This window comes from Carcharodon carcharias, chromosome 3, assembly GCF_017639515.1.
Source record: "Carcharodon carcharias isolate sCarCar2 chromosome 3, sCarCar2.pri, whole genome shotgun sequence".
NCBI classification, from domain to species: domain Eukaryota; kingdom Metazoa; phylum Chordata; class Chondrichthyes; order Lamniformes; family Lamnidae; genus Carcharodon; species Carcharodon carcharias.
In genome coordinates, this window is record NC_054469.1 from 104,038,842 (window position 1) to 104,059,899 (window position 21,058).

The following is a 21,058-nucleotide window of genomic DNA, read 5'->3' on the forward strand; positions in this document are numbered from 1 at the left end:
ATGTAAATCTATTGGTAGGGGAAAAATCAAGGGGGAAAGGATTTTAGTGCCCGTAATAATAATTCAGTTTTTGTCTGTGTGGATCTTCTGATTGGTCAATGGTTTGATCTGTTGGGTGGAACCTAGTGCACACATCTTGGTTACGGGCTCCTGGCACCCACCATTGCCTGGCCTTGATTACTGGCCCCTGGCCACTGCTGCTCCCTGGTCTTGGTTACTGGGCGCTGGCTCTCACTAATCCCCAGTCTGCTAGCCCCTGGCTTTTGCCACTCTCCAGCCTTAGTTACTGGCCCACGGATCTCATACTCATAAGATCATAAAACCATAAGCAATAGCAGGAATAGGCCATTCGGTCCATTGAGCCTGCTCTGCCATTAAGATCATGGCTAATCTGATTGTGGCTTTAACTCCTCTTTCTTGCCTGTCTCCCCCACCGACCCCCCCCCCCATATCCCTTGACTTCCTTGTTCATGAAAAATGTCTAAATCACCCTTGAATATATTCAATGATCCAGCCTCCACTGCTGGTTGGGAAGAGAATTCCAAATACTGATGATCTTCTGAGAGAAGAAATTCCTTCTCATCTCCATATTAAATGGGAAACCCTTTACATTTAAACTGTGCCGCCATTGTTCCTGATCTCCCCATGAGAGGAAATGCCCTCTTAGCATCTATCTTGTCAAGCCCTCTCAGAATGTCATATGTTTCAATAAGATCATCTCTCATTCTTCTAAACTCTAATGAGTACAGGCACAACCTGCTCAACCTTCCCTCATAAGACAACCCCTTCACCTCAGCAATCAGTTGAGTGAACCTTCTCTGAATTGCTTCCAATTTAATTACATTCTCCCATAAGTAAGGAGACCAAAACTGTATACAGTATTCCAGGTGCGTTCTCACCAATACCTTGTACAGTTGTAGCAAGACTTAGCTACTTTAATACTCAACCACCCTTGCAATAAAGACCAAAGTTCTATTTGCCTCCCTAATTACTTGCTGTCCTGCATGCTAGCTGCATACTAAAGAATTCTTCAAAGGATGGCAAGGTGAGAGGGTTCTATTCTCGGGCGCTGCCCTTTGCGGATCAAAGGGTGGCCCCCCAAGATAGAACCCCTTCCCTGTCTCCCTAACTGCCTGCTGCCTTATACCCACTATCCCACCACCACTGCCACCCTCCCTTAACCTTCCCAAACACCCCAGACTTAGCTGTTTCCAGGGATCCATGGGCTGCCTTCTGCTTCCTCGTTGGCAGTCCCTGCAGCGCCTACTAATGTGCTTACTGCTGCCGGAACTGATGGAGCTGCTGGCCAAGCTGCCGGAGGGTGGGACTTGTTCTCCATTGAGGTGTGGAAATCCCACATTGGCCCTGTGTAGCCTGCTCACAGTGCTTTATGGCTGCAGGGCTGACCAACATGGAGCAGGTTGGCTCCACACCAAGTTTGCTTCCGGGTTCCGGCAGTGGGAGGGTGGGGCAGGTTGGGGGGGTTGGTGGTGTGCAAGTGGTGGGTGGGTTGCGAGCCATTGCCCCCTGCCCCTGCCCTGTAATATTCAGCACATTGTATCCTTCTCACAAATTGCTTTCCTACCTATCTTTGTATCATCTGCAGATTTGCCTACATTTGATCCCTTCAGCCAAATCATTAATTTGGGTGATAAATATGAAGATTTCAACATACAAAATAGGAACAGGAGTAGACCATTTGGCCCCTTAAGCCCGCTCCACCATTCAATAAGATCATGACTGATCTCTGTGTGTTTCGATTTCCACATTCTCATCTACCACCGATAACCTTCGATTCCCTTCCCTAACAAGAATCTATCTACCTTGCCTTAAAAATATTCAATGACCCCGCCTCCGCTGCCTTCTGAGGTAGAGAGTTCCAAAGTCGCACAACCCTCTGAGAGGAAACGTTTCTCCTCATCTCTGTTATAAAAGGGTCAACCCTAATTTTAAAACAGTGCTCCCTAGTCCTGGACTCACCCACAAGAGGAAATATCCTTTCCACATCCACCTTGTCAAGACCGTTCAGGATCTTGTATACTTCAATCAAATCGCCTTTCACTTTTCTAAACTCCAGTGGAAACAAGCCCAGTCTGTCCAACCTTTCCTCACAGGACAGCCAGTTCAATCCAGGTATCAATCTAGTAAACCTCCTCTGAACTGTCTCCAATAGTTGAGGCCCCAGCACTGATCTCTGCGGCATTCCATTAGTTACAGTTTGCCAGCTTGAAAATGGCCCATTTATCCTAATTCTTTGTTTCCTGTTAATTAGCCAATCCTCTATCTATCTATATTGTCCCTCTTATCTTGTGTAGTAATCTTTTATGTGGCACTTTATTGAATGCTTTTTGAAAATCCAAATATATTACATCTACTGGTTCCCTTTTATCCACCCTGTTTGTTACATCCTCAGAGAACGCTAATAAAAATGTGGAGCACCGCATTTTATGGCCATGTCCCAGCTGCGATGAGTCTGTAACATCCTGGCCCTGTTTCTGTTTCCCACCTCTCATGAATAATGGTGTTTCCAATCCACTGTGACCTTTCCAGAATCTAGGGATTTTTGCTCGGTTATGATCAATGCATACACTGTCTCTGTAGATACTTCCTTTAAGACCCTAGGATGCAGGACATCAGGTCCAGGGCACTTGTCAGCTTTTAGTCCCATTGGTTTCCCTAGTGCTTTCATTCTAGTGATCCTGATTGTTTTATGTCCCCCTCTCACTTATGCTGCCCTGCTTTTCTATTATTCTTGGGATGCTTTTTATGTCTTCTGCTGTGAAGACAGATACAAAACACTCATTCAAAGTCTCTGCCATTTCCTTGTTTCTCATTATTAATGCTGCAGCCTCACCCTCTAAGGGACCAATGCTCACTTTAGCTACTCGTTTCCTTTTTAAATACTTGTACAACTTTTGCTGTCTGTTTTTATATTCCTTGCTAGTTTCTTCTCTTACTCTAATTTTTTTTTTAAGTCATCCTTTGTTGGGTTCTAAAGTGTTCTCAATCTTCTGGCCTACCAATAATCTTTGCAACATTTTGCATCTTTCAATTTGGTGCTATCCTTAATTTCCTTAGTTACCTTCTCATGGAGCCTTTCTTTCTCAATGGGCAGGATTTCCTCCTCGTCTGACGGGTGGGCTCAGGAGTGGCCGCGAAATGGTCCTTCGCCGCGATCGGGCCCTGTCACGATTTCACTCTGGCTGGCCAATTAACAGGTGAAATGTGCGCTGAGAGCCTCACTGCTGCCGGGGTGGGGGTGGGAGGAGCGCGAGTGTTGAAGTTTGCGCATGTGCTGGGGTGCACTCACTGCAAGTTCCCTGAAGGCACAGAGCAGCCTCAGGGAGCTGAAGAATTTTAACATGAAAAGTAAAGATTTCACAAATAATATGAACATTTCCCCACATGTGAAAATGAGTTCAAAAATTTTTTATTGTTTTTTCATTCACTGTTGGAAACCTCATCCTACCTGTGGATGAAGTTTCGCAAAAAGGCCAAGCCCTGCCTTTGTACTGTTTGCCCGCCCGCCAACTGTAAGGTTGGACGGGCAGCAAAAAATTCTACTTAATTAGCTGTTTAAGGGCCTTAATAAGCCTCTTAATTGTCAGCAGGCGCGTTGCCGACTCTTGCACACGCCCACCAACTGAAATATCGCACGAGTGTGTGATGACGTCAGGACGCTCACCCGACATCGTCCTGCGCTATTTTACACGCCGAGCTGAAAACCCTGGCCAATATATTTTGTTAAGAGTTACGAAATACCTTCTTAAAGGCCCTCCTGCAGCTGATGCCATGGTCAGTTTGCTCATCCTCCCTGCAGTTCTTTTCTTGTTCACACAGGCTTCAAAAGCCTTGAATTTGTGGGAATTGCAAGGGCTGAGACTCCTCCATTGCTATATTTTGGATCCCCATAACTGCCTCTCTTACATTCACAATCTCCTGTCCCTGTCCATGAACCAGATTAGAAGTAGCTAGCCTAAAGGATGTGACTGTCTCCAGGAGGCAAAGTATCCAGATGACTTTCCCCCTCCCTGATGCATCGTAGTGTCCCAAAGCTCGGACATCAGCTCATCAACTTGGAGCCAAAGTTGCTTGAGCTACAGACGCTTAGTGTAGACACTTACTGTGGTTGCTGTGGATCACACTGGTGTCCTCCATGCTATAGCAGCAACACATCACCTGCCCTGCCATCTTAATTTTATTTCTGTTTAACTAATTCGCTTTCAAGTTTAGATAATCACTTAACGATTGTCAGTTAAATTCAACATAATACTTATATCTCCCCAATATTGGTTTAAACAACTATCCAGTTTAGAGAAGGGGATGGCAAAGGGAGGGGAGGGGATGATGGCATGGAAGAGGGGAAGAATTGGTGGCATGGGAGGTCTAGTGACTGCGTGGGAGGGAAGAGGGTGGCATTGAAGGTGGGGGAAGGGAAATGGCATGTGACAGAGGAAGGAGGAACAACATTGCCAGCATAGGAAGAAGAGGTGGGATGGGGGATGGGATAAGGATAATATGAGATGGATGAAAAGAATGGTATGGGTATAGCATGAAAGGGATGGCATGGGACGAATGGAAACGTATGGGATGAAATTTAAAGAAATACTGTTGCAATAAAGATATGAACTTCACCGCAACTGTTTTGTTGGTCTCTGCTACTTTGTAAAACGTGTTGATCTTAAAACAGGCCATGGTAGATTATCTAAACATTATGCAAGTTCGGTAATAATAGCAGAACTATCTAGGCCAGGTTGTCTATGGATGGAAGCCAAAATTTATTCCTAAAGGGAAGAGAAACCACAGTGTGAGGCAGTTATTGATGGTCCAAATGAGTTGCTGGACAGACCTTATTCTGGCAGTGAGTGACGTCATTTTTGTTACAGTCATTATTTGGAAGATTTTTTGTAGTTTGCTTCATTTCAACCCAAATGACTTTTTATTGACTGATGTCCTAGATGCAGCATTATATGCTGGAATTATACATTTCTTGTGTGCTTGAGTCTCTTTCCAAGCAGTCCTCAATTTGTTACCTGCACAGAGGGAGAGATAAGAATTTGAAAAATCAAGACTAGATTCAAATGAAGGACAACATATTTTTGGAGCAGAGTACGACAATGCAGTGTTCTGATAAACTCCTCTGAACCATGCATGAATTGGGAGTGTTGCGTTAAATGAATGGTTGTTGTGAGGCATAATCTAAATCAGTTCTACTTACTCTACACTGGGGAGTGGGTCAAATCACTGAATAATCACTTAAACGCTGATTCATCCAGTGTAGAATCCCCAATCCCCATTATAGCTTTTATTATAGGTCTTTGTTTTCTGTCAAATGCTTCCAGAAATGTCTCAGTGAATTGTTAATGCTGCACATTATATTATTAATGTGGTGAACTCTATTATTATCAATTTCAACTGCAGAATTAGGCATGATCCCAGAAATTAGTGTAACTTAGTAGAAGTAGCCTTCAATATTTTTGGCACACCTTTCTATTTGAATATTTGTCTTAATAACATAGACGTTAAATTGTTTAACACATTCATCTGAAATTCCTTTCTGTGCTATTTTAGTGGAGGTATTAATTTGTTTTAAACTAGACATCTCTGCTTAATAAACAGAGAGAGGAATTTCAGGTGAATGTGTTAAGCAGTTGTACACAGGTATCTCATGGCATAATTTCAAGGCCCTGAATTTTAAGAGATTTTTCAATTTTGTAAGATGAACTCCTGTATTTTGCAATAAAATAAATGAAAACATGGGCTGGAATTTTTCACGGTGATAGTGGTCCAGGCCCACGGCTGAAAGGTCAGGGGTGAGCACCCCCTCTGCTGGGGTGTGAAGGCATGACCTGATTTTATGGTTGTCAGGCTGTTAACTGCCTCAGATCATGGCTTTCACCTCCATCTGTAAGGGTGCCCCACCCCTCAGAGCTGCCAAGCATCTCTGGCAGCAGTCCAGGCTGAAAGGTAAGGCTTCGGCGATGCCAGGCAGGCAGGCCCCAGTGAGGGAGAAGTGAGCCTCCAAATAGCTCCACTGTGCTACCTTATTTCGTAATTTAAAATTATACATCAAGTGGAAACTTTCCAAATTTACTTGCATGCTTGAATATTCCAAGTGGAGGATGAGTATCATTAGCTGAAGCAGTGGAAAATGAAACAATCTTGATAGAGGCAGGGTAGTTAGTTGGTGTAGTAAGTAAACTGAGCAGAATAGGTTAGTTTGATGACTTTATTGGCTGGTGAAGATACTAGTTTGTGGGCTATATTACCTTGTCCTAAATACTAAATTGGGTAGGTTTTTGTTCTTTCATGGGATGTGGGCAGCAATGGCAAGGCCAACATTTGCTGCCCATCCCTAATTGCCCTAGAACTGAGTGGCTTGATAGGCCATTGCAGGGGACAGTTAAGAGTCAACTTGAGTACTGTGGGTCTGGAGTCACATGTAGGCCAGATCTTCCAGCAGATTTCCTTCGCTAAAGGACAATAGTGAATCAGATGGGTTTTTACAACAACCAAAGATGGTGGCCATGGCCAGCATCACTGAGATGTGTTTTATTATCCAGATTAATTGATTAAACTTAAATTCCACCAGCTGCCATGATGAGATTTGAACCTATATTCCCAGAGTCTGGCCCTCTGAATTACTAGTTTAGTGATATTACCACTACGTCACCATCTCCCCCAAGGAAGATATTGCCTTGTTCTCGATACTAGATTGGTTAATGAGGCTACTGGCTTATTTCAGATAACGGGCTTACTTTGCAAGGTTTATCACTTTGTTCCAAATACTAAACTAGTTTGTGGGCAATTGCCTGACCTAGTTATAGGATTGGTATGTCCTATTTTGTTCAGGTCACTGAATAATACCATCAAGCAAAGCCCAGTGCCATTAAAACAACCTTAAGTACTGTCCTAAATATATACCTGGGAAGCCGGCCTCTCTGCTCAGGTCACCAGTTAACATTGTAGCTGAGTTCTAATGACATCATTGGGATCTAACATCCAGTTGTAAAGAAGCCAATAGCATCCCAAGTCCAGGCAGAGGCAGGTTCATCAGGGGTGAATGTTACATGCCTGCAACAAACCAAACGGATAGGCAATTAAAGTAATCCAGGTTACCTAAATACTGAAAACCATCAGGACATCAGTCATTTAAATTTTAGCCTGCTTTACTGAACAGGTTGTAAGAAACCTGTCCACAGGTGATGGGTTCTTTTCTGCAAATGCATGTTGCATCCTAATGATCACTTCTAAATATGAGATTTCTCTTGTAAAAGTCAAGATAACTTGTATAACTGTTTTTTCTTGTGTTCAGTAAAAAAACAACTATCCATAGACACCTCATCATATAATTATTTATTTTGGTATAATGCAGGGCTTCCCAGACCATGGATTGTGGGGTCGCAGGATGAGGTTTTGGGATTGCGAGCTCTGAGGCAGCAATGGCTGCTGTAGGACTCAGACTCAGTATTATTGGTGGGTGGGTGAAGCCCAATGGACAAGATCCTAGCGGCCTGATTCCTGCTGCAAAAAAAATGCTGTGAAAGCTAAGTGTTTTAGTTAAACTGAGTTTACAAAGTGTGCAATTGAACCTGACTGCTTGTATGTGGGTAGGCTAGATTTCAAATAAGCACTTTCAAACATGCTGGATCAGAGCTGAAGGCCACCCATTCCTCCCGCTCAACAACTCCGCATCTCCTCACCCCCTCCAACTAAAACTACAAATTTTCACCTGGGGTCACATGACGTCTGGGCCCACTAAAATGGCATCACACAGAGAAAACGTTTGGGAAGCACTGGTATAATGATTTGCTGCCATTGCATACAGTTATATCAGCCGCATTGCAAAAATGTTATCCCAATACTTTGTCACTGAAAAAAATCGATCAAGGGAGTTCTAGTCATCCCTTTTTAACTTGCTGAGCCTTTCAAAGATCCACACCAGGCGCAGTGGGGATAATTTGGTTTAGCCTGTTTTTGGACCTGAGAATGGTGATGTGCTTAGAAGAGGCTTGTCCCAAATTGGACCTTTGACTTCAGGCCTCATCTGAATAATTCTGGTGGATGGTGATCAAGTGTCCAGAGACAGCATACCTGGTTTGCTGGATATGAATTAGGGCTGCCGCAGCTCTCTGGTATGTTCTGGGATGTGGGTGAAGTGAACGGCGGACGTAGGTTTGAGTGCAGGAAGGCATCAGCATTCTGTAGTGCTGTGGAATACTGTCAAGCTCACTGTTTAGTTGCTGGCTTCCAGTGGCCCCTTTAAGGACTAATGCTTAAGCTGGAGGAAACAGGTTGAGCAGAGGATGCCTGGTCTACGCCCTGCTGAGACCTGCTGACATTTGGAGTGAGGTTGTTAAAAAGGCATTAGGCCCATCATTAGGGCAAGCAAGGAGCAAAACACCAGCTTCAGCTGGCTGTCAGGAAGCCTCAATATCACCTGATCCATTTACTCTCACACCATTTGAATGTGGAACACAGCCATTGGTACTTTTGGCATCTGTGCCTAAAAGAATGGGCATGATAGGGTCCAGTTTCACTCCCTGTAACAAAGTTGATTATAACTGTACTTGAAAAGAAAATGTTACCCCTTTCACACCATTAAATTTCAATAGCCTAGATTACATGCTCAAATCCTGGAGTCAAGCTTGAACCCAAATTTTCTGACTGAGGTAATGGTGTTACCATTGAACCAAAAGTGATGCTTTAATGCCTGGTAATGTAGTCCAAATTGTGGAGAATGAGTTGGAGGTTGTTGTGTTAAAACTGTGCTCATATCAATAACAGTTTATGGACTGTTTACTGGAACAGTGCAGAGAAGCAGAAAGCAGCTTTTTAGAATCAGAGGATTGAATGTTGAGGTAAGGCTAGAAAAATGTGATTGTTTTCAACATTGAAAGGAAGCAACTAAGACGACACCTTGTAGAGTTATTTTCGGTAGTAAATTGTAATTTATCTAATATATCACACTAATTAACTGCTTCAAGCTAAAATATGATGTTAGAACAAGACCACATGAGAGAGACATATATTCAGGATTATCAGGAATTTATTTATCACGCAAAGAGTGATTATTACTTGGAATGTAGTTTGCCTTCTTCATCTGCATCAATCCTGCAATTCCCCAAAAGTAATAAAGCAAAACTCCAGGATATAGATCCATCATCTCATCTAAACTATCCAGCTGTCACTTGAGGCAGAAGTGTGATCTGCCTTGCTTGACAAATCGTGAAGTGTTGCAGCTGATGTGCCAGCGACAACTCTAAAAGTTAATGACACTGGCTTGGGCTTGTGAGGGATGAGATTGTGTTGGGAGCTATATTATTCTCATAAGCCAATAATTCGTAGCTATTTTTCACCAGCTTACTATGATTACTGTCACTTTGTTCTCTTGAGCTCTTGAGTGAGGGAAAAGATTGTAGAATTGTTTTTTAAATAACACTTCATATCCAGTAGTGTTAGTGGAAATGAGTGGGGAGGAAGGAAGTCCAAAAGTAGAAGCATATTGTATTTGCACATCCACATTGAGGATCCCTTTTGCTGCTGAGGCTGGAATGAACGACTTGGGAGAAAAGCTCTCCACTGTGCGCTTATTATACAATAAACATACATAATATGTTTTATATCTCAGAGAAACATGTAGACATGTTTTTATGTTGCTTTGGGTTTTATGTCACAAACTTAATAGTTTTGAATGAAACATCAGGCTTGTTAAGAACCTCAATTCCCATATCAACAGTGCTACCAAATGGCACTTGCTTAGCAATAACCTGCTCATTGACGGCCAGTTTGGGTTCTGCCAGGGCCACTCAGCTCTTGACCTCATTTCAGCCTTGGTTCACACATGGACAAAAGAGCTGAACTCCTGAGGTGAGGTGAGAGTGACTGCCCTTGACATCAGACCGCATTTGACCGAGTGTGGCATCAAGGAGCCCAAGTAAAACTGGAGTCAATGGGAATCAAGGGGAAAACTCTCTGCTGGTTGGAGTCATACCTAAAGCAAGATGGTTGTGGTTGTTGGAGGTCAGTCATCTCAGCTCCAGGACATCACTGCAGGAGTTCCTCAGGGTAGTGTCCTAGGCCCAACCATCTTCAGCTGCTTCATCAACAACCTTCCTTCCATCATAAGGTCAGAGGTGGGGTGTTTGTTTATGATTGCACGACGTTTACCACCATTCACGACTCCTCAGATATTGAAGCAGTCCATGTCCAAATGCAGCAAGACTCGGACAATATCCAAACTTGAGCTGACAAGTGGCAAGTAACATTCATGCCACACAAGTGCCAGGCAATGACCATCTCCAACAAAAGAGAATCTAACCATTGCCCCTTGAAGTTCATTGGATTACATTCACTGAATCCCCCGCTCTCAACATCCGGGGGGTTATTATTGACTAGAAACTGAACTGGACTAGCCATATAAATACTGTGGCTACAAGAGCAGTTCAGAGGCTAGGAATCGTGCAATGAGTAACCCACCTTCTGACTCCCCAAAGCCTGTCCACTATCCACAAGGCACAAGTCAGGAGTGTGATGGAATACTCCCCACTTGCCTGGATGAGTGCAGCTCCCACAACACTTAAGAAGCTTGACACCATCCAGGACAAAGCAGCCCGTTTTGATTGGCACCACATCCACAAACATTTGCTCCCTCCAGCACTGACGCACAGTAGTAGCAGTGTGTACCATCTACAAGATGCACTGCAGGAATTCACCAATGCTCCTTTGACAGCACCTTCCAAACCCACCACAACTACCATCTAGAAGGACAAGGGCTGCCGTTGGATGGGGACACTACCACCTGGAAGTTCCCCTCCAAGCCACTCACCATTCTGTCTTGGAAATATATCACTGTTCCTTCACTGTCACTGGGTCAAAATCCTGGAACTTCCTCCCTAACAGCAATGTTGGTGCACCTACATCACATGGACTGCAGTGGTTCAAGAAGGCAGCTCACTACCACCTTCTCAAGGGCAATTAGGGATGTGCAATAAATGCTGGCCCAGCCAGTGAAGCCCACATCCCATGAATGAATAGGAAAAAATTCTATTAAGTCTGTAAATTACAACCCTATACTTGTCAATGTTCTTTCTGTAAGATTTTCCACATTCAGATTTACTTTCCTCCAAACCTGACTAATTTGTGTGGACTGTACCTTTTTCTCAAACACTTGTGATTGATCACAGGTTCTTCATCTATTTTTTCTGAATCAATTTCCTTAAGAAACTGTGCAGTCGCATCTAGTAAAAGCACCTACTGAATATTGTGTTAATGCTTCTTTAAATAGTGCCTCATGTTCTCTCTTTTTCAAATAATTCATTTCCATGTGTTACAGCAACAAAGACAGAGGGTGGAATCGTCCCAGATTTCCAATAAACGCAGGAGTGGGTGTGAAAAACGGGTGTGCAATGGCAGATTTTTGTGCCGTGTCATCCCCTTCCTGGTGTGTCCCGCCTCATTAATAATGCATTCATGGGAATCACGCTGAACTGCTGGCGGGCGGCCTCCGATTTGCCTGCCACACTGTTGCCTCTTCGCTTCCTCACTCCAGGCGCCTCATTTAAACTGCAGTTGTACACGCAGTTCTAAATGCTTGCAGCCCAAGATTGCTCCAGTGAGGACGTGGCCCCAAAAATCAAGAAGAGTGCAACCCCCCCGATTCAGTGATGCATCCCTGGGATGCCTCTTGGACTCCGTGGAGGCCTCTACTCCCACTCTGGCCACAGGAGCCCAGCAGTCTCACCACTCCGGCTTGGGAGGTGGAGGTAGTGGTGGTCATTGCCAAGGCTGCACACAAGGGGTTGGCCATCCAGGGCAGAAAAAGGATGAATGATGTCATCCATGCCGCCAGGGTAAGTCAACCATCTCATCAATCTCAACTCATCCACTCACACATTCATTGACATCTCACTCATGCTAGCTCAAGGCACATCACCACTCACTCTCTCACACACACCCTCAGATCTCCATCTGGCCCCATCTCTTCTGGGTACTGCCTCCTCATCCCATCCATGACTCCACTCAGCACACATGCACACCTGGCATCATTCTCATTTGGCCTGGCATGCGCCTTGCTCATACTCTCTCCATCTGTCTTTATGCAGGACAAGTTCACGCACAATCAACAAGAGAGGTCCTAGACTGGGATAGAGTGCTGGACAGCCAGGTCCTCATTCCATTCAAAAGTTGTGTTTTGGAGCTGGCCGGAGAGGATGTGGACCATTCCTGCGGCGACAGTGAGGTCAGCGGCAAGCATCCACGTGAGGATCCTGTACCAGATTATCCCTCTGTCAACGTTACTCTGAGAGCACTGTTCTGTGCGTAATGAGGCTGCCAAGCACTAATCATCTCCACTTTCTCTCCTCAGAACATATGAAAGGTCGCCCTCAGACAATCGTGGCCCCAACCCCAGCACCGAGAGCACCTCAGATGAGGACCCTGAGGGCAGCACCATTGAAGACCCGTCATGCCTCAACCACATCCTCCACCAGTGCAGCGACACACACCTCGGGGCCTAGATATAGAGCAGCCTTGGGACCACAATCTGGTGAGCGTAGCAGACAATCCATTCCACAGTAGGCACAGGCTTGGACATCTGAGGTCACTGGCACTCAGACTGCTGGAGGCAAGGAATCTGCTGAGTCCGAGTCCGATGATGAGCCTCTGGACTTGGTCCTCAATCAGTTGTTGGAGCTGCAAAGACAATATTAGGAATATCAGGAAGATTTATCCGCTGCACTCCTCAGATTGCAACGGACAATTGAGTCCATCTGCCTTCAGTCTGAGGATGTGGTGACTCATTGAGGTCAACAGTGGTAGGAGGTCAACCGCTGTCATGGAGGCCTTGGTCCAGGACATCAGTCCTGCACTGCTGCGCGGGCTGAACTCCATCTCTGACGCCATAGTTGGCCTCCAACAGTGTCAATGTGAGAGGGGTGTGGGGCAGCTCAATCTCACTCCAGCTTCCTCTTTTCCTTAAGGAGTCAGCCAGGGACCCACGGGCACCCTTGGGAGGAGGATCAGCAGGTCATTCACCCAGGTGACTGGGAATGTCCAGCCAATCCAAATCCCCCCTTCCTATGACTCCATCATCTCCATCTCCATGGGCCGAGGAAGGTGCACCTGGGCCACACAAGGAGACTCAAAGCTGGCCGGAGCCCTCCCAAGTCTCGGTCCTCCAGAGGACATCCGTTAAAGTAATCACAGACAGGGTGTAGCAGTCAGCAGGCTGCCTCCACCTCCACTGTGGATGTCCGGGAAGCACCAAGACGTAGCAACAGGATTAGGAAGGTTAAGAAGATATAGCTGCACTCATTGGCACGGGCGTTAATCACTTATATGTAATGTTCACTACTGTAAATAAATCCCAAGCATGTCTCCTTGCCTGTGGCTCCTTGTTATGATGAGCAGTGTCTGTGTCACTCAAGTGCAAAACCTTGGTTCCTGCACAAGATAAAGGCAGGTGTCTCAGTCCAGAGTCTCTTCCATGTGCAGTGTGTAACCGTCAGAGTGAAGTGATGGTCTGGCTTCACACTCACTGGACACATTAGTGATGCCTGCACCTCAAAGGTGCTAGTCATTGCTGCCAGAATGCTGTGGACTGGCGCCACAGAGTTCCTTCATTTCTCTGTGTGCGCTCAGCAACTTTGAGGTGGGGCTGGCCCCCCCATCTCTTCAGCATCTGTGTCCGGTGATGGTGTGGTCCTGAAGGGTACAGGTGATGAAGACTGCCAAAGGATCAGGTGCACAGCTACATTTCCATGATATGACCCTGATCACAGAGCGCAAGCGAGCTGCCCTCAGCCAGACAGGAGTCAGACATTCACAGAGGCTATGTGAAGATCTATGGAATGTCCTCACTGCATGTTGTAATCATCCTCCTGGGATCTTGTGACTATTGGGGCCTCTGCTGTATCTCCATGACATGAGCCTGAGCACTGAGGGTATGTGTATTGTCATCAGCAACACTGGAGTCAAATGTTCACAAATGCAATGTGAGGATGTCAGGATTGTCTTCACTGCATGTTGTCATCATCCTCCACGAATCTTGTGGCTATGCTCCCAAGCAAATCTACCTTGTCTACCCAGTACAATGGCCTCATCGCTGCCATCCTCATATTCGAGGACCATGTCACTGTCATCCGCTTCAACATCCTCCTCGTCGGAGATGTGCAGCCCTTCCACCACATCCACACCCAGTTCCTCCCCCCATTGCAACGCCAGGTTGTGGAGTGCGCAGCAAATGATGATGCTGCATGACACCCTCTGGGGACTGTATTGCAGTGCTCCACTGGAGCTGTCGAGGCACCAGAACTTAATTTTCAATTTGCCTGTCATTTGCTCCACCAAAGTCCGGGTTGCAGCATGAGCCTCGTTATACCGTCTCTCTGCTGCAGTCTGAGGCTGTCGCTCGGGCGTCATCAGCTACAACCCCTTGTCCCTTAGAGGCCAACCCTGCAGCCTCTGTAGCCCCAGGAAGGTGTCAACATCTGAGAGCTGCTGAGAATGTAGGAGTTGTGGATACTCCCCCAGAATTATATGCAGACCTGTAGGATGTGTTTGTGGTGTTCAGCTGGCAAACCAGCTGAACATTCAGCGAGTGGAAGCCCCTGTGATTGACATAGTTGCCTGCTTGTTGCCATGGAGATCTGAGCACCACGTGAGTGCTGTCGATGGCACCCTGCACCTGTGGAAAACCAAAGATCATCACAAATCCCAGCACTCTTGCTTCCAGGCTTGTCTGATCCCAGCTGAAATACACAAAGTTCTGTGCCTTTGCAAAGATGGCATCCATGACCTCCTGGATACACTTGTGGGTGGAGGCTTGAAGATCCCACACAGGTCACCTGTGGAGCCCTGGAAGGAGACACTGGTGTAAAAATTGAGCACCATGGTCACTTTCACAGCCACTGGCAGTGGACCCCCTGCATATCCCCATGGTGCTAAATCCTGCAGAAGGTGGTATATGTGAGTGCCCAGTTCCCTAGGCATATACAGTCTTCAGTGACACTGGTTCTCAGTCATCTACAGGAATGACAGGCGCTGTCTACAGACCTTGGGTCTAGCGAGGCGCCTATGAGTGATGGCTCTCTGTGGATCTTCAGCTGCTTTTGCAGCAGGGCCTGCCGCCCCTTCATCTTGAGGATGGTGCTCCTCCCAAGATGAGCCAGGCATCTCCGTAACACTTGCCTCCTTTCTCTCTGCCCCTTTAAGCAATGAGGTATATTGCTTGATCTAAAGAGTCCATGATCCTGATGTTCTCCTCCTGCAGATCAAAGAGAGAGATGCCTAGGTTAGCCTATGTGTCGCAAGGACCTCTCTTGGTTAAGTCTGAAGGCCCCTTCACGCATGCAGGAGAGTGCTGGCCACCACTTGGATGGCCAGTGTGTAATGCACTCATTGGCTGTCTGAAAGCCCGCCCACATCTGCTCCACTCCATTTGATCGATTGGCAGCAGTTTCAGCCACCGGACTGCATGCTGTGCTCTCAGCTTAGGCACAGACATTCTCCCAACCCACACTGCAAGGCTGTACTGTTAGCTTGAACCATGGGGGAGACTGGTCCAAACCTGAATAAATATATTGAAGAGGCTGTGAGCACCTCCACCAGTGACTGCTCCATGGCCGCTTTTTGCAAGGGGATTGTACAACTTGCCCGTTCGGCCAATTGTTCTGCTGCCCCTTAAAACACACATTAATTTGCAGTCTGCACCCGTGGGGTGAAAGGTTCTGGAGCATTAGGTGGCACTTTCATACTTTTGTGTTCCTTGAGTAGGCAGAAAGGTTTCAGAGCCCCAATGTTCAAGCACATCAGTGGAGCTGTTACTGAGTGGTCTCAGCTGCGGAAGAATGATCACTTTTGATAAGCTTTTCCAAGTGCGTGGCCACTTCCCACACCCCACATGCCTCTTCTCCACCCCCCCCCACCAAAACCTGGCATGAGCTTGTTGTACTTCCTTCAGCCTGTGCTGCATTGCTGCTGTCCACAACCCCCGGCCCCACCCACACTGGAGCCCTTGCCCCGGCACCGCACTAAAAGGCAGTTGGGAAAAAACAACTTGCCTATGACACCCCCCCACCCCCCGCCCACCCCCGAATGTGTGGTGCCTCTTCCTTGGTGTCCTGTTGGATATCCTCATAAGCGCTGCACAAGGTTGTGCGTGCTTACCCCTGAGCTCCCCTTGGACTTCAGCAAAGTTCAGCTCACCAGGCGCACGCCTTTTCAAGGCAGTTGTAAATCACGCTGTTCTGAAGTCACTTTGACGTAGGTGGATGATTCCGGTCAGGCCTTACTTTGCATCCCATTATCGGGATGCAAATCAGGTTAACACCGGCCTCCAGCGGGATTCAAGATCCACCATGGCAGATACCATCGGATGATGCCATTGTGATTTAATGCTGGCATGAAACTGATTGCTGCCCCTTCCGCTAAATTTTCTTGCCCACCTGCCCGCCATGACGCCAACTTCAAATGGGAATGGACAATTGGGGCCTAAACCAAAGGAGCAAAGTAAATGTATCCTTGGTGCTCATCAGAATTAATCAGTGAGCTGTGGATGTTGATGAGATGCTCTGACACAGTTTTCCTGCTGGGTCATTATGAATTTCGGCCTGCACTGAGGCTCAGACATAAGCTGGAAGTGTAGGGTTGTAGTGGGTGGGTTGGGGGGGTGGTGGTGGGGGGGGCGCAGTGTGATTGGGAAAGGGGAATGAGGGAAGGGCAGTAGCAGCTTGCAGCGTTTTGTAGGGCCAGAAGGAACGCTCTTGCTCCTCCCAATGTCACTATTTAAGCCGGACTATTAGTTGGGATGTTCCAGACCTGAAATTGCCAGTTGGAGCTTGCGCATTGCAGGCCTCAACCAGGGGAGATGAACTTAGGAGTCTGAATCTGAAATGAGTGGAGGAGCCTCGTTTCAATATTACATTCATTTTAGGCAACCAGGCCACCTAAACAAAAAGCCCCAATCAGTTTAGCAATGGCCTGCACTGTGTAGATCTGGTGTGGGCTCAGTTGATTATTGTTGCACACAATTTTCATCCATACAATGGCCTCAGTGTATTAAATTTAGATCCCACAGACTGTGTGTGGTCATGTCTTATGGCTCTAGGCCCACAAATATCAGCAGCGCACTGTTCTTGCCACCCTCTTACTTATAGTAGAAAGTCCTTAATGTTTCAAGCATCCTGTGAACTTTTTGATTTAGGATGCTGAAATTTTGCCTTGCTACCCTTCAGGCTTTCCTTTATATGATGTTTATGTGACTGAACTTGGATGGGAAAGCCTGGTATCAAAATTGGTTATGGGCCTTTTTCAGGCAAATGACCAACTGCACGCAGAAAGTGCCTGCCCCAACTGGGAGGCTGAATGTTCACCTGAAATTGTGCCTTGGACCTCATGTCCGTAATTTGGGTGAGCTGCTGGCACCTGTTGTGCCACCGGAGGCAATTGAAACCAGCCAATTGAAAGGGAATTTTGAACCCCCTGCCTCGCTGGCAGCTGCCCTCCCAGCAAGGATGACAGTGCGAGGAGGACCAATCGCAGGTTGCCAGTGGCAGTTAGGTGCATTGAGGAGCCAGGAGAGCTCCGCCTGACTCGACATCAAACTTAAAAAGAAATGATGACAGCTGCTCCTGAGCTGCATCATCCACAGTAAATCCCTGAGTGTAGTAGGCTGGCTGAGCACTGGCCAGTTTAGCAGAGGGTTGTAAAACAGGTATCAGGGAGCTCATTTACACATGTAAGGGGTCCACTGCCTGATGTAGGTGACCATGTGGGATCCCTAAAATTAATGATCTGACCCAATACGAGGTTAGATGTCTGGTATTTCCTCCAGAAATTGGTGTTTTTCTGCACTTGGTAAAGGTCACAGTAAAGACTAATTCCTCTCCCTCCGCCCACACGCCCACTGCATGATTTGCTGCAAATTCTACTGGGAAGCTTTTTTTCCCAATAAACATCTGGTTGTATTTTGTTCCTGATGCTTACCGGATAAACCTCCTGAAATATAATAAATCTATAACTTGCCTGGCATTAGCAACCTACAGTTAGAGCACCCTGTTGTGAGGTGTCGTTGGAAGAGAGAACTGTTACATTTGTTATTTCAGCTGGAACAACTGTCCCTGGGAGATAATGCAATCTGTTTGCAAGGGGGAAGAATGCTGCCCCTGCGTTGACATGTGCATTTTGTTATCTCTGTATGTCACAGGTACTCTTACCTCCTTCCTTTCAGACTCTTTACAGAGAGTACATGGTGCAGCCCCAGTGCACTTGTGGTGGAGGGGATGAACAATGAGTTAAATGCCACGGGCTCAAATGAAGCAGACTGCTTGTCCCGGGTAGGCGGAGCATCTTGAATGTTGTTGCGGCTGTAGCTGTTCAGGCAAGTGTTGCGTATTCCATGATAATCCTGATTCCACAATCCGAATTTGTGTTTTGTGGATGGTAGAGGGGCTTTGAGGGATCAGAAGTTGACCCTCTCATTGCGACTTTATGATGGAAGGGAGATCATTGATGAGTTGGGTTGAGGATGCTTCCCTGAGGAACTTTAGCTACACTATATAGGGTGGTAGTGATTGGCCTCTAATGACCACAGTCATTTTCCTTAGTAACAGAAACAGCTCTAGCCACTGGAGGGCATAGCCTTTGACCCCTATTGACCTTGGGTTTGTTTGTACTGTTTTTGCCACTCTTGGTCAAATGCTGCCTTGATGTTGGGAGCAGCTATGCTCCCCTCTCTTGTGGTATTCAGTTCTTGCATTCATGTTGGGATCAAATAACAATGAGCCCAGTCAGTGCAGAGCACCAAGGGAGGAGCTCAGCATGTTTAAAAAGGAGTAGCAGTGAGGGAGAATCCCCAGGCAGTGGGACACTGAGGAAGGAGCAAATACCAGAGGATTCCTGGAATTCTGACAGAGGAGTTCTAAGGGTGAGTAAATTGGGTGAGTGAGCAGCAAGTATTTTCTTTTTCTAACATAAAAAGGAGAGCCTGTAGGTAATGGAACCTGAGAAGATTTGTGAGTAGCTGATGAGTTTTTAATGGATAAGAGAGGGAGCTGAGAACCAGAGGAGAAATTTGAAAGGAACAGTTTTTTTTGCCTTCAAGCTAAGAAACTGTAATTTGCAATTACTTTATAAAACTAGTAATTTAAGCTATATAAACTAATGTGGTCCATAAGACCATAAGACATAGGAGCAGAAATTAGGCTATTCGGCCCATCGAGTCTGCTCCGCCATTCAATCATGGCTGATAAGTTTCTCAACCCCATTCTCACGCCTTCTCCCCGTAATCTTTGATCCCCTTACCAATCAAGAACCTATCTATCTCGGTCTTAAATACACTCAATGACATGGCCTCCATAGCCTTCTGTGGCAATGAATTTCATAGATTCACCACTCCCTGGCTAAAGAAGTTTCTCCTCATCTCTGTCCTAAAAGGTCTTCCCTTTACTCCGAGGCTGTGCCCTCGGATACTAGTCACTCCTACTAATGGAAACATCTTCCCCATGTCCACTCTATCCAGGCCTTTCAGTATTCTGTAAGTTTCAATCAGATCCCCCCTCATCCTTCTAAATTCTATCGAGTATAGACCCAGAGTCCTCAAACGTTCCTCATATGTTAAGCCTTTCATTCCTGGGATTGTTCTCGTGAACCTCCTCTGGACCTTCTCCAGGGCCAGCACATTCTTCCTGGGGCCCAAAATTGCTCACAATATTCTAAATGTGGTCTGACCAGAGCCTTATAAAGCCTCAGTAGCACATCCCTGCTGTTATATTCTAGTCCTCTCGAAATAATGCCATTTCAATTCAAACAAATTAACTAATATTAATTCATATATTTTATTAGAATAAGGCTAGATAGACAAGGCGGGGAAGGTGGTTTGCTGTCAGTGCAGGTGGTGAGTGTTTGGGGAGCATTGCAATCCCAAACAGCGGTATCTGTGATAAATGCAGCTTGGGCAACCCCAGTTCAGGTTTGTTCAAGTGGAGTCCAAGCTGCAGACATTGAGGCATTGGAAGGTTACCTGGACACATTAGCTAAGGGCTCTGTTGAGCTGACAGGGTCTTGTCCACCAGTTGGAGAACTGGCAGGAACCCTCATTCCATAGGTGGGGCCGATCGCGTCAAGTGACCTTCAGGCCACTGTTGTGCTTTTTCGGTGATTGAGGTCTCAGGAAAGTCCTGCCCACCAAGAGTTGCCGGTTACTCACAGACTGACAGCTCCTAATGCTTAATGATTTGGATGAGGGGACTGGGTGTAATGTATCCAAGCTTACTGATGGTACAAAGTTAGGGGAGAAAGTAAGTGGTGAAGAGGAAGCAAAGAAATTGCATAGGGATATAGATGCAATGGGTGAGTAGGTAAGAACATGGCAGATGGAGCACAATATGGTGAAATGTGAAGCATCTGCTTTTTTGACTGGTGAGAAACTGGGAAATTTGTGCATTCTTAGGGATCTGGGTGTCCTTGAATGTAGGTACAGCAAGCAATTAGGAAAGCAAATGATATGTTAGCTTTTGTTGCAAAGGGATTAGCCTATAAGAGTAAAGAAGTCTTACTACAATTGTACAAGGCATTAGTAAGGCCAAACCTGGAGTACTGTGTACAGTTTTGTGTCCTTCCTTAAGGCAGAACATACCTCTTTAGAGGGATTACAACAAAAATCCTGAGGTGAGCAGATTGTCCTATGGGGAGAATTTGAGTAGACTAGGCCTATATTCCTTGGTGATTTCATTGAAACATAAGGGATGTGACAGGGTAGATGCTGAGAAAATATTCCTGGCTTCGAATCTAGAATAAGGGGTCAGCCATTTAGGACTGAGATGAGGTGAAATTTCCTCAATTCCTTGTGAATCTTTGGAGTCCTCTACTCGAAAAAGAGCTGTAGGTGCTCAGCCATTGAGTATATAAAAGACATAGGTGATGGATTTTTGGTCAGGTTTTTGCTACTGAGGTGGTTGCTCGAGTTGGGAAATTTCCTGACTTGGCACACCCACCTATGTTTAAAGGGCCCCATTAGACTCAATTTTTGTTCTGGGGAGGTGGGTTGGGATTAAGCTGG

General features: G+C 46.1%; 1 protein-coding gene across 1 annotated transcript in view; it reads left to right on the forward strand.

Annotated features, from left to right (window-relative positions):
- The window catches only part of sema5a (sema domain, seven thrombospondin repeats (type 1 and type 1-like), transmembrane domain (TM) and short cytoplasmic domain, (semaphorin) 5A), a 244,463-nt gene that overhangs the window by 38,999 nt on the left and 184,406 nt on the right, over positions 1–21,058 (forward strand). The window lies entirely within an intron of this gene.